Raw genomic sequence first — 15398 nt, 5'->3', positions numbered from 1 at the left:
TAGATCTTTGATGCAAATACATTCACAGAAAATGTACAGAACATGTTGTCTCTGTGGTAAAGACATGCAAATCAGTTCCAGGATCTAAAAAGCTTGAGATTAACAGACTTGTTTTAACTTTTGATTTACAATTTGCATTATACATTCAAATTGTGAAGTTCATAGATCATTAGATTACTCAGAAAAACCTCACTTCTGAGATACATTTTATTTCTGAAGAGGTGACCGGGACTTTCAATCACAAACATGCTAAATCTGGGCCTCATTGCTGCAGCCATAATTTCCTTTTTGGTAGGAATGACAACCCAGTCATTCATAGTAATAGTACATCTTGTAGACCATCTGAAAGGACGATTGTTGAGTCCTGTTGACCAAATTCTGCTCTCCCTCGGAATTGTGAGACTGTGCTTTGAGGTTTTCTCATTGGTCGATGCGTTTTTTATCATTTTCCTTCAAAATGTATTTCCTGTACCTGTAACGATATTTCTCTACCTGATCGTGAACGCATCCAACCTATCCAATATTTGGCTGACAACTGTGTTTTCTGTCATCTTCTGTCTAAAAATTGCCAATTTCCACAACGCTTTCTTCTTGCGCCTGAAGAACGGTCTATCGCAGCAAGTTGTCCGTTTGATTATAGGTTCGATTTTGCTATCCATTTGTTTTATGTCACTGTTTTTGTGGGTTGATAGTTACCTAAATCCACCTAAGCAACTCCACAGTCGTGCCAAAAATGCGACTGAATATTTGACCCATGTGTTCATTTTTGTAGCTATGGGAAATAGCTTTCCGTTCATTATATATTCCAGCTCAACATTTCTTCTCATCGCTTCTCTGTTCCTTCACATGAAACAGATGAAATCTAACTCTAACGTTACAGCCAGTCTGGATACTTACTATAAAGCTATCAAGTTCATGTCTTTTTGCCTTCTTTGCTTTTTGTTACTGGTGGCCACCAATGTGGTTATTTTGCACTACTACTATTGCCTCAACGCAATAGCACTCTTTATTATTTGGCACGTTTTTCCAACCCTGCATTCCATTTACCTGATCTACAGAACAAACAAGTTAAGAGAATGTTTCTTGAGAATCCTACCTTGTGGAACCAACTGCCAGGTCAACGAGTCTGAGACGAGAAACCAATTGGAAACAATCAGTCATTGAGGTCTTTTTGGTAACACATCATTATTATTAGTATTAGAGTTTATTATTTGCTTTGTCCAGAATGTTGGGAGTTTAAATTAAACCATTTATCGTCTTACTTAAAATAGAAGTTTGTAAAAAAAAACTGTCATACTTACCCAAGTTGTTACAGCATTGGTCTAATGCTGCATCTGTCTCCCGCTGCTTCAACACAGAGAAATGAACAATCAAATACCATTGATCGCTCAGTTCTCAGTCTTCAGTGAGCAGAGAGCTGGTGACTATCAGTCACTGACTCTCTGCTCTGCCCCTCCAGGGCTCACTGAGAGCCCAGTTGTGGAGGGGGTGGGAGCTGCTGGCTCAGACTCTCAGCAGTATGTTGGGAGGCTGAGCTAGCTGCCGGTCAGGGATATGGGTGGATCCCAACATTAAAGTCAGGATCCCTGCAGAGTCTAGACTGGCTGAATGACTTTAGCCCGCTGTCAGCTGAAAACAGGTCACAGGAGTGCAGAACTAAGTGCACTCCTGTGAGCCATAGGAGAAGTAGGGCCAAAAGAGCTTTGGTCTATTTCTCTTTGACGTTATTAAACTACAAGTTTTCAGAATGCCTTAGATCTCTTCTTTATACAATAAGTTATTAGGAATTGCAAAAAGTCTGAAGAAAGGATCTAAGGCATCCTCAAACTTTTTTGTTAACATTTTTATTTAACTTACGTTAGCCAATAAAGGGTATCCCTTAACCACTTGATCTCTGGAAGATTTACCCCCTTCATGACCAGTCCATTTTTTGCTAAATGGCACTGCGTTACTTTAACTGACAATTGCACGGTCGTGCAACACTGATGAATAAAGTTTAGGTCCTTTTTTCTTCCCACAAATAAAGCTTTATTTTGGTGGTATTTGATCACCTCTACAGGTTTTTATTTTTTGCGCTATAAACAAAAAAATACAGATGATTTTGAAAAAAACAAAAAACAATATGTTTTACATTCTGCTATAAAACATATCCAATAAAAAAAATGAAAAAATCTAATTTCTTCATTCATTTAGGCCAATATGTATTCTGCTACATATTGTTGGTAAAAAAATCCAATTAAGCATATATTGATTGGTTTGTGCAAAAGTTATATCATCTACAAACTATGGGATATATACTGGAATTTTTATTTATATAATTTTTTTTTTTTTACTAGTAATGGCGACTATCAGCGACTTATAGCAGGACTGCGATATTGCGGCGGACATTCAGAAACAAAATGATACTTTTTGGGAACCAATGACACTAATATAGTGTCACTGTACTAATGACACTGATTGGGAAGGGGTTAAACATCTAGGGCAATCAAAGGGTTAAATGTGTGCCTAGCCAGTGTTTTGATGTACTAAGTGAGGTGCTTTAACTAGGGGAAGTAATCGATTTAATTTCCTGCTTTGCGAGGGAAGAAAATCTATTACTTCTCCACTGACAGGACAGGGCTCTGCCTTGTTTACATAGGCAGCTCCTTGACTTGTGCAAATTCATGACGATCTCCGGGTGTCAACGGTAATCTATTGGCCGCTGCCCGGTGGTCGACATCTGCTGTGTTAAATTATAGTACGGCCGAGTTGGCAGGAGGCGCACCCCCCTACCCGGAAGTGTCAGATCACGTACCTAGTACATGATCTGGCACAGCCGAGCTGTCTTGCCGTCGTATATGTATGTTATATGGTCGGCAAGTGGTTAAACTCCATACTTTCCGCTCTAATCAGTGGCTAACATGGTACAACACTCTACTACTGATATTTGCTTTATATAAGACTTTTGCTAGGATTATAAAATGTCTAAACACAGGTCCCTGGGACCATAAATGCCCAGGGGGTCTGGTTTTTACAGTGCAATACATGACTTTTTAAAAATTATTACTTTCACCCAAGAGTCACCTTTTAACCTCCCTGGTGGTTTTCCCGAGTGTGGTTCGGGGTTAAATTTCAGTACCATTAGCGGTAACCACACTCGGGATTGTATTGCAGGATCCTGGTGCAGTATACTTACCTTGTCCCCAGGATCCTGCAATGTCCCCCCGCTGTGTGTGTGTGGGCTCTGTTCCCCACCCCGATGTCCTGTGTGCCGGGCTCCATTCCCTGCGAGCGTCGCGATGCACGGGAGCGGAGCCCAGCGGCAAATTAAAAAAATTAAAAAATTCAACACATACAGTACACTGTAATCTTACAGATTACATTACTGTATGAAATCATTTCACATCCATTTTGCCCCTAGTGCTTTGTCTTATGCCCTGCATGCAGTTTTATATTATATACACCGTTGTTTCTGCCTGGAAACTTGAGATTGTCCATAACAACTAAAAAGTGCCCCTTTACATCAAAAGTGGTTTTAGACAACAGTGATAGTAAATTAGAACACTTGCAGAATTGAGCGATAGTGAATCGTGAGGAAATTCATTTTATTATTATTATTTTTTATAATTATTTATAGTTATTTATTATATTATAATTTATGATTTTGTGTTTCAAACTTTATCATACCCGGGATATCTACTAGACTTTTGTTTGGGCAGATTTAAGTGTGTTATTACTAAGAATTACAGGCCTACAATATAAAACGCCAAATTTCTATGCAAAACAATTGTACAGCTTTGAAACGCAAAAATCTGACATAATCATACTGCCAGGGAGGCTACCCAAATGTGTGAATTTTGGGTGAAAATTGAGTCAATCAATAAAACATTGATAAGTCAAAACCTAAGCACTGGTGTAATAAATGTATTGTATTGTATAAAGCAAGTCTTAAAGCCTGAATTTAGTTTTGCAGCTTTGACTTGTAATAGTAAAATTGTACATACCATTACAACTAATCAGTGTATCCAGATGAATTATTCCACATTTTTTTCGGGACAAATTGGACTTTTACATTGGTAAATGGTAATGGATAGCTCCTGATTTTTTCTATTTATTTTTTTATTATCAAATGAAAACTGTCCCAAATTAGCAAAATAATATAGTTTTTTGAAATGTAACTGTATATTTCTTAGACATGTGCATGATGGAAAAAATGTTTTGTTTTGTTTCGCTTAGATTCGTTAATCTAGTTATTTCATTTTTCTTAAATTCAGTTAATTCGTTCAATTCCTATTCGGGATTCGTATTTGGAATTTGTATTCGGAATTTACAGATTTTTTTCAATTTGAAACTTTCAAATTGATCATTTTCCAATCAGTCAAAACAAAAATGTTATATTTTTTTAGATTCTAATGTGGCAAAGTGAACAAACAAAAGAAAAATATTAATCAAATGATTACAATGACTCTTTAAATCACCTTTGGCTTAACAAAAACAGCATTATTTTGAAATGGTACTCTAATAACACACACAGTCTGATTTCAGCAATATGTTTACAGTTCGCATCCAAATGGAATTCGATGTAAAAGTCGATTTGAATTTCAATTTGAATTTTGGAAATTTGGACAAATTTAGTTTCGTTATTCGAAGCATACGGTAAACATAGTTTATACTGTAATTCGGGTATTCGGATATATTTGAATCTCCGAATAACAAAAAAAATTGTCTGAATGTTAATTCGCAACGAAACGAACCGCCTATGTCTAATATTTCTGCCTAATACCATGACCCACCACCAAAGATCAACCCAAAACAAATTCTCCTATGACATCGTTTCCAATAATTCCACATGTTATTTGTTGTTTGTAGCCGTAGCAGGGTTAAAAAAAACAATTGTGTGCATTCCAATTTTTTCTCTACCTAAAATTCACTGACACTAAATGACTTTTCAATCCTATCTAACACACCAACCCTGAATGTTGACACTGATCTTTGACCCCAACATTTGACCCTGACTTTTAACCACAACCCTGACCATTACATTCACCTAAATCAAACCCTAGATGAAACATAGGATACAGCTGGTGACTTACAAGTAACAGACAGTTGTGGTTATATTTATTCAGCATAAGTACGCTTACATGTTTTGGCAGTGAGGCCTTAAAGCCCAACTCTGGTCAAATATTTTTGTTCCCCATGCAGTGGGGCTGTGTCTGCACTGCATGGATTAGCTGCTCAAATTGTCTAGGGATGAACACAGAGCCTATACTCACCCAATCCTTTGATCCTCCAGAAAAACAACACGTTCCCACGTACAGAGCCAGTCTATGGGCATGATGACCTCAGGAACAGTCCAGTGCACAAAACTGGACCATGGGGGGGGCAGGAGCTGAAGGGACCATTCTGAAGGATTAGGATAGCATAGGTTAGCATATCAGCTCTGAATAAAGTATGGCAATATGAACAGCCCTCCCACCACATACAAATGAGACCTAGGTCTGTGTAAATAAAACCAACAGAGCAAAAATCCAAGAGATTGAAGGAAATACAAATCAACACACACATACATAAGTTGACAAAATGGTATACATAAATGAAATAAAATATCTGAGACTCATAATTGCAATACAATATATCAATTCATAAATGCAACTGAACAACACCCCATATATAAGAGCATATAAATATCTTAGCAAAAGAATGCATGTGTTCAAATATATAGACATGCCTCTGGTTGCGCATAGCAAACTATAACACACAGAATTCATGTGCTGAAGTGTATGGACATGGGTCAGTTTGTTTATAGCAAACTATAACACACATAATCCATGCATTGAAGTGTATGGACATACATCCATTAGTTCATAACAAACTATAGCACATAAAATGGTTACAGGCACATCCCCACAACACCAAAAGGCTAGGAAATTAAATGTGGACATGCGTCCACCCACTAACTGCTAACCAAGAAAATAATAATGTAACAGACAAACATCAAAAGTTCAAACCACACTAAAAGATAAAGGATGAGATGAAAATCCATCCAGAGGGTGGACTGGTAAAAAGGCGAGGCAACCAAAATAAGCAGATAAAATCACATGAACAAGTCCATGTCTTATACCCTGTTTCCCTGAAAATAAGACCTAGCATGATTGTCGGTGATGGTTGCAATATAAACCCTACCCCCCCAAATAAGCCCTACCCTCTTTCCCCGAAAATAAGCCCTACCCTGAAAATAAGACCTACAAGGACTTTAACTAGGGCTTATTTTGGGGGTAGGGCTTATATTGCAGCCATCACCGACAATCGCGCTAGGTCTTATTTTCGGAGAAACAGGGTATCTATGGTTAAGACCCAATGGGGCTCTCGTACAGAGCATGAAGATCCACCAAACTTCTTTTTCATGTCCCTGAAATGTTTGGAAACTTTAGTTTTGTTTCTAGCATTTGGATTCAGAGAATCATTGTAGTGTTCCCCTATTCTTGTTCTGAGGGGTCTAACAGTACAATCAACATACTGGAGTGCACATAAAAAGCATTCCACAATATAAACAACGTTCCTGGACCCACAAATAATGTAATGTTGAATAAAGTGTACTCAATAACTGAGGATAAAAAATCTGATTGTGCTCAACCACCCCTTGAATAAGTGTCAAAAAAGAATGTGTTTCAAATGGAAAACTGGAAGTTTATTAGATGCAAAATATATGCATAAAATTGGTACCACACCACACAATCTCACTCATACTATTAAAAACCCAAACATCCACCTCACTCAGAATCACATAATAGCGGATGACCATATATAACACTGCATAAGACGCATAAGCATAAGACGTTGCAATGGTCTAGAGGGGGCTACTAGGTCAAAAGCTTGTAGAGTATGGATTTACTGAGATCTCCCATCTATGGGGGATATAGATTCTCCCATTTTTTTCTCTGTTTGGAATGTTTGTGAAGTTTAGTATCTTTACTTAGGGGCAATATCTTGAGGGTCCAAATCTTGAGACTAATAATAAAGTGTTCTGCATTAGTGACACAAGAGCAATTGGTTTTACACTTACTCATTTTATCACAGTGACAAGATGTAGTCACACCACAGCAATATGAGCTCCTAGTGGAGAGCCAAGCGTGCCTATGATGTTGGGAAGTGAACAGACTCGGAGACAATATATTGTCAAGAGTTGGGGACCAGCGGCTAAAGAATCTGCACCTATCTCATAAAACAGGGAACAAATCATTAGGTTCCTCTCCACCTGCATGCAGACACACAATGCACTCACCAGACTTAATTGACCCCATTACAGGGAGTAGAATTACTCATACGGAAAATCCAAGATGTTATACATGAGGTCACAGGAATTAATCCAAACCGCTGCTGTTATCCATTCAATACACACACACACACAGATAGATAGATAGATAGATAGATAGATAGATAGATAGATAGATAGATAGATAGATAGATAGATAGATAGATAGATAGATAGATAGATAGATAGATAGATAGTAATTAAAATCATTTTATTTAAAAAAGAAGGTTGTATTGCACTTATATCAAAGAAGACAGGGATCAGCATGTATTGTATAGGAATCGCCGGTTAGCACTCCACCTGTGTTCCAGCTGACCGGAAATGACGTATATCAAACACCACAAAACGCTGTTTCATCAGCCTACATCTGACGTCTTCAGGGGTCACGTGCTTGGATACGTCTGACAGCTTTTATATAGTTCATAACCAGCCTGGGCCAATCTGATTGAATCCACAGCCATCCTTAATTATTATGCAGCCATAATCATGCATATTGGTTCTAAGATACTCACCTATCATATAATATTTCTATTTTTATATTTATTGCCATCTAACACTAAGTTGCAGCGGTCTAAAAGGGGCTACTAGGTCAAAACTTGTAGAGTATGGCTTTACTGATAGCTCCCACCTCTACCTATGAGTGATATTGATTCTCCCCTTGTTTCTCTTTTTGGAATGTTTGTGCTGTATCTTGAGGGCCCAAATCTTGAGTCTGTTGTTAAATGAAGTGTTCTGCGTTAGTAACAAAAGAGCGAATGGTTTTACATATATTAATTTTATCACAGTAGCAAGATGTAGTCACACCATAGCAATATGTGCCCCTAGTGGAGAGCCAAGCGTGCCTATGATGGTGAGACGTGAACAGACTCGGAGATAACATATTTCCGAGAGTTGGGGACCAGCATCTAGAGAATCTGCACCTATTTCTTAAGACACGGAACTAATCTTTATCTGCATAAAGTACAGGCAAATATTTCTTTATGATCCCTGTTATATTCACTAGAAAAGGTTGTACCAAAGGTGATCAGGCTGTTAGTATTGTCTGGGTTTTGAAACTTTGATTTCTCATTCTTATCAATTAACCACTTCAGCCTCAGAAGATTTGCCCCCTTAACCGGTTCAATACCGGACCTTTTCACCCCCTTCCTTCCCAGACCAATTTTTAGTTTTCAGCGCTGTCGCACTTTAAACGACAATTGCGCGGTCGTGCAACGTTGTACCCAAACAAAATTGACGTCCTTTTTTCCCCACAAATAGAGCTTTCTTTTGGTGGTATTTGATCACCTCTGCGGTTTTTATTTTTTGCGCTATAAACAAAAGAAGAGCGACAATTTTGAAAAAAACACAATATTTTTTACTTTTTGCTATAATAAATATCCCAATTTTTTTTTAAATAAAACAAATTTTTTCCTCAGTTTCGGCCGATACGTATTCTTCTACATATTTTTGGTAAAAAAAATCACAATAAGCGTATATTGATTGGTTTGCGCAAAAGTTATAGCGTCTATAAAATACGGGATAGATTTATGGCATTTTTTTAAAAAAATTATTTATTTATTTTTTTAACTAATAATAGCGGCGATCGCGACATTATGGCAGACACATCGGACACTTTTGACAAATTTTTGGGACCATTCACATTTATACAGCGATTAATGCTTTAAAATTGCATTGATTACTGTGTAAATGTGACAGGCAGTGAAGGGGTTAACCACTAGGGGGACACAAGGGGTTAAATGTGTTTCCTAGGGAATGCTTCTAACTGTAGGGGGCGGGGACGTGTAAGGGGAGGAGACCGATCAGTGTTCCGCTGTACTGGGAACACAGATCGCTCTCCTCTCACCTGACAGGACGTGGATCTGTGTGTTTACACACACAGATCCACGGTCCGGCCCGGTTAACGGGCAATCGCGGGTGCCCGGTGGACATCGCGGCCGCCGGGCACACGCACCTGGTCCCGAGCAGCGCGGCGGGCGCGCGCGCCCCCTAGACGGCCGGGAACCCGAGGCCGTCATATGACGTCTCCCCAGGATGGGAGATCCCATCTGTGGACGTCATTTGACTATAGGCGGGTAGGGAAGTGGTTAATGACCAGGCCATTTTTTGCGATACGACACTGCGTCGCTTTAACTGACAATTGTGCAGTCGTGTGACGCTGTACCCAAACAAAGTAAAGCTTTCTTTTGGTGGTATTTGATCATCTCTGCAGTTTTTATTTTTTGCGCTATAAACAAAAAAAGAGCGACAATTTTGAAAAAAAAACAATATTTTTTACTTTTTGCTATAATAAATATCCCCAAATTTGAAAAAAAAACAAACATTTTTTTTCCCTCAGTTTAGACCGATATGTATTCTTCTACATATTTTTGGTAAAAAAATCACTTAAGTGTATATTGATTGGTTTTGCGCAAAAGTTATAGCGTCTACAAAATAGGGGATAGATTTGTGGCATTTTTATTATTATTTTGTTTTTTTTACTAGTAATGGCTGTGAGCAGCGATTTTTTTTTTTTTTATCGGGACTACGACATTGCAGCGAACAGATCGGACACTTTTGACACGTTTTTGGGACCATTGACATTTATACAGCGATCAACACTAAAAATAGCCACTGATTGCTGTATAAATGTCACTGGCAGGGAAGGGGTTACAAGAGGGGGTGATCAAGGGGGTTAAATGTGTGTCCTAGGGAGTGTTTCTAACTATGGGGGGCTGGGGGAGGAGACCGATCGCTGTTCCTAAGCAGCAGGAACAACAGATCAGTCTCCTCACCCCTGACAGAACAGAGATCTGTCTATTTACATTGACAGACCTCCATTCTGTCTCTCTCAGGAGCGATCGCGGGTGCCTGCCGGACATAGCCACCGCTGGGCACGCGCATTGCCTCCGTCATCATGCCGCGGGTGCGCTCGCGTGCCTCAGGTAGCACATGCGTGCCCCTAGTGCTCTTAAAGCGGCCAACATACAGCTATGATGGCTCGCCCAGGGGAGCCAACCCAACACTGCGGCGGTTGTTCCTCAAGTGGTTAATAGAGACCTCTCTTAGCAGATGAAACGCATTTACCCCTCCTGATGTGCCAATGTTCGTACCAGTGTTGCCAACCTAGCAGATTTAAAAATGTACTTGGCACAGCAAAGTTTTTACTGGCATTTTCCAAAAGTTACAAAATTATCTTTAAGTGCACATTTCAATATGCAATTAGCAATGTGATTTAAGGTAGATATTAAGGCAAAAAAACATATTTCCTACATTATTTTAGATATAGTAAGTAAGTAGCTCAGGGAAAGGACTCCAGAGGGCAAGAAATTAGACTGGGCAGGCACATACACATGAAACTGACTCTCACAGTGACACTAATAGCAGTGTGCAGCAGCACAGATGACGATGACACCTCACCGACAGTCTCTCTCCATATCAGGTGGTCCCTTCTGTCCACTCTAGTCCAAACATCACATAGCTTCCTGCTTGCCCTTCTCCCATCCTGCAGACCCACACATGAGGCCCCAGGTGCTCTGCTTCGCTCCCTTGCACCATGACATCACATAACACACTCATGCACTGCCTCAGCTAGATCTGCCCCCTGCCGGCATCACCCAAACTCACTGTAGCAGGCACTCGGATGGTCTTGGCCAGCTCCAGACTAGAAGCCAAGTGTCACGGCCATATTTTTAATTAGCAACCTTTTCCTGTCCTGGTATTTAGTGGCAGGAGAAAAGTTCCCATTTTTTTCTGTCAGCCAGTAAAATACTGACAGTTGGCAACACTGGTTTGTACCCCCATTCCTGGATCCTGTTGGAGATCTGTTACCAAATATCCATATCTGTACAATTTGAACATAAACATGGAAGGCGCTATATACTGCACGATGGGTCACTTGCCAACAACACTGAAGTGTTGGGTGTCACCATCTATCTGTGTATGGCCAATTTTACCTTATTATTAAAAACAAGTCAAGAATAAAAAAAGCATTTTATTAATATTTGCAGCAAGACTAAAAATTTTCTTATTTCTTTATTTCAGCTGATGATGCCTCAGGGTGAATGACATGGAAGTCAACGACCAAGAAAGTCCTTATAGTTGCTGAGATATCAAGAATTCTGCTACATTCAATGTGACACATGTACATAACCCTAGAGCGGTTTGTTTAAAAACAATGATATACCTGGTGCTGGCTGGTGAACCCAAACCGGACATAAAATGTTTCTCCATACAGAGCATCACTTTGTGGTGCCTGGAAGGAACCCCATTGGTCTTCATGTTGATCCTTGTTTTTTTACAAAGCCCCTTGATCCATGGCTGTACATGAAGCCTTGACTCAAGGCAAGAACCATAAAAGTATCTACTGGCTTTTACTGTTTTATTGAATTTCGAGCATTTGACAGTTGAATGACTGGAAGTTAACTTAGAAAAAGAAAGGCTTACTCTGAAGGCCCTGTGAATAGATTGGGCCTGGGATCCATGAGGTTTCTTAAGAACAAAGGGCGTAAAATGAAGACTAACTCAGAAACTGTATACCTTCAACCCGATAAATGCATTACCTTACTAAAGTTTAGGGCAGGTGAACTTCACTTTACCTATCTAAGAGCTCTGAATTATTGAATGCCCCCTTCAAATTGCAAAATCATGATCACAAAAAAAAAAATTACATAGGATGCAGTCTCTCACTAGCATTACCATGGCAGTGCCAAATCCCTTTTTATGACATGTTGATCTGTTATTTGCTTCACTCCCGGCAACAGGCCAAGCTGTCCAGAAAAAACGAAGGCAGTGCAGTGCCCAGGCAGTGCCCAGGGTGCAAATGCCAAACTTGGCCCTCTCCCTCTTATGTGGGCACCCCGATCATCTTCTGCAGCTGGGATCTTTAATACTAGTACTGCAGTGCTGCTTCTGTCTGACAGTTGCAAGGTGCAAAAAAAGTCAGGTGCACCCCCCCCCCCTGTAGGCCAATGGTTTAGACCATGGACATCACTACTACTGTCAGGTAGGGAAGCCCCTAGACAGCAGGGTGGGTCATTAAAGGGGTGAGGACAAGCTCTCAGCTTGGTTGAATGTACTCTATGGGCTGCTGCCTCATGGTGCCCCAACAGAAAAAGACACTGTGCCCAGAGCAGCTGCCCATCCTGCCTCCTCCCTTATAATCCCAACCCTGGTTACAAGAAGTCCTAGTCTTCGCAACTACATGGTCAGAACAGCTGCCCTTCAACAAGCAAGAGTCAATGACTGCAATGGATTGGATGAATACACAGCTGCCTGCAGGTTACCCAAGAGGGTAAGCATCTTCTAGCACTCTCCTGGTGATCATCGTATAAAAAAAGGCTCAGAGAGAGCAAAAACTGGCAGGATCACCAGGTATTTATTAAACATTTACCTTCACCAATATGAAAAAAAGTTTGATCCTTTTAGAAGCCCCTTAAAATGTCACCTTGAGTGAACCTGCGCTTTGCCTTTAATGGTTCCTTTAAATTTATCCTTCCCCAGCAGAAAATATTTACCTTCTTTTCACCCTTCTACCACTTCATACAGCTACATCTTGCATAGATTATGAGGTGCTGGAATTGTAGCTTTTACAGGGTAATGGACTTCCTTGTATGACAGTGCTGATTGGCCTAGTGCTGTCATATGGTGCCAGTCACATGCTCCTCCTTCATACCTGGAAGTATTAGGTATATATCAGCTGCCATTGATAAAAAGAGTGGTGAAATAACCAAGGACAGGTATGCATTGGCCTGTGGTGGGGCCAAATGAGCAAGCATAGGGTTTGCTTTAAGTGGACATACAGTCTTTTAAAGTCTTCTATATATACATGTAAATAAGAATGTTAATAATCTCATTGGGTGTTCTAAAAGCTTTATTTCTATGTATGGTTTGTAATTATACATGTACATGGTGGTAGCCAATTATTAATCATTATTTATGCGGACTTTGGATCCAGGTTGAGGTTTTCTGATTCTTAAAACATAACAGTAAAACTCTTAACAGGATCACCTGATGAAACCTATTGACTGTTTGCAGTTCTTAATAACACAAAATACCCACAATGCTCACAATAGCCAGAGATTGTTATCTTTTGATTTTTTTTTTTTTTTTAGGCTTTAGGCCTGCAAAAGCAGAAAGCCAAATTCTTGATGCTCGCCATTGTTAAACATCCTCTTCCTTTCAATAGGAGTTAAAGGCTAAGTTGACCTTTACCAGTAAAGAGCTTATGCAGTCAAGGGGCCCAAGTAGAGATAAAAAAAAAAAATGATGCAGCTTTGTGAAATGTTCATTAATTGTATTGTCATACCGGTACGCCATTTGGACCTACTGGAATCCTGGACGGAAAACTTCTAGTTAACACTCGCTCCACGATGTGAAAAATTCTGGGGGGACCCAAATGCCCTACAGATATGACAATAAAAATCAATGAACAATTTACAAATCTGCACAGTTTTTTAAACATATTGGGCCCTTTAACACCATAGGCTATTCTCTGTTGAGCTTAGCCTTTATCAATTGGTAGCTATCAAGGCAGCCTGCTAGATCCTGGGTGCAAGTTTGAATATTTGTTTTATTTGGCATATCAAGTAATTTATATATAGGTGTATCAAACTATATAATCAATATTTAAAGGACTATTGTTTTATAATGTTTACTATATACAGCATGCATTAATAATAAAGAGACACTATAATGGCTTGAAGTCAATTATATTCTAGTGTATATTTAGTTTATATATGAATATTTTATTTTTTTATTTATTTTTTATTAGTATTTGCAGTTGTGCTCATAGGTTTACGTACCACTGGATGAATTTATAAGTTGTGGGCCATTTGAGTGGTTGGACCAAATATGTATCTTCTATTTTTTGGATTTAAATTAAGCTATGAGACATCAAAGAACAGCACAATCATTAAACAAATCATAGCAATAAAAAAGGTCCTGTTCAAATGTGTGCATACACCTAATTCATAATATCATGTATTATTCCCTTTAGCATCAATTACAATTAGTATAACCACAGGGTAGTACTGTGGGTGCACTGCTAATATTCCAACGTGCTGCATCCTAATTAATGAAGCATAGACATTGAAATATTGAAAAGCTTCTAGACTTTTTAGCCACATAAACAATATATACTGTATTTATTAAAAAAAATCAATATTTTTATTCAACACCATTTAAAAGTTTTGGACATAAACTATTAAAAGAGAAGTATGTTTTTGTTTTTTTTTTCAGAATCATACTGTACTTACCTAGGTGGATTCTGCACCTGTCCCCAGCCTGCTCTAATGCCCTGTACACACAGTCGGACTTTCCGACGGAAAATGTGCGATCGGAGCTTGTTGTCAGAAATTCTGATCGTGTGTGGGCTCCATCAGATTTTTTCCATCGGAATTTCCGACACACAAAGTTTGAGAGCTGGCTCTAAAATTTCCCGACAACAAAATCCGTTTGCGTAAATTCCGATCGTGTGTAGACAATTCTGACGCACAAAGTGCCGCGCATGCTCAGAATCAAGCAGAAGAGCAGCACTGGCTATAGAAATGTATTTTTCTCAACTCGTCGTAAGTGTTGTACGTCACCGCATTCTTGACATTCGGAATTTCCGCCCAACTTTGTGTGACCATGTGTATGCAAGACAAGTTTGAGCCAACATCCTTCAGAAAAAATCAGATGGATTTTGTTGTCAGAATGTGCGATCGTGTGTACAGGGCATATGACTGAGAACCGAGTGATCAAACACCACAGATTGCTCGGTTCTTTGAGCTCCCTGAGCAGAGAGCTGGTGACTGTCAGTGAGCATGAACTTACAAGTTTTAGATCTTCCCAAATTGGTTCAACGATGTTGAAGTCAAGAGATTGTGATGGCACTTTTGGAACCTTTTTTCTCTAAAGGATTGACTTTGTTTCAGATTATTGTCATGTTGGAAGGTCCAAGTTGCCCCATTGATAGCTTCCGGGCTAATGAATGGAAATGGTCCACCGATATTTTTTGATGATATCCACTTCAAGACCTCAATATCTATATATACATTGGGGCTTTGAAATGGTTTATCAGGGTTATTTCTGAAGATATCAGCCATAACCCCTGTATTGTTTTTTACAGCTGGTGGCTGGCTTTCTCATG

Source organism: Aquarana catesbeiana, linkage group LG04, assembly GCF_042186555.1.
Source record: "Aquarana catesbeiana isolate 2022-GZ linkage group LG04, ASM4218655v1, whole genome shotgun sequence".
NCBI classification, from domain to species: Eukaryota; Metazoa; Chordata; class Amphibia; order Anura; family Ranidae; genus Aquarana; species Aquarana catesbeiana.
The sequence above is the reverse complement of the archived record's forward strand: the minus strand, read 5'-3'. Positions refer to the sequence as shown.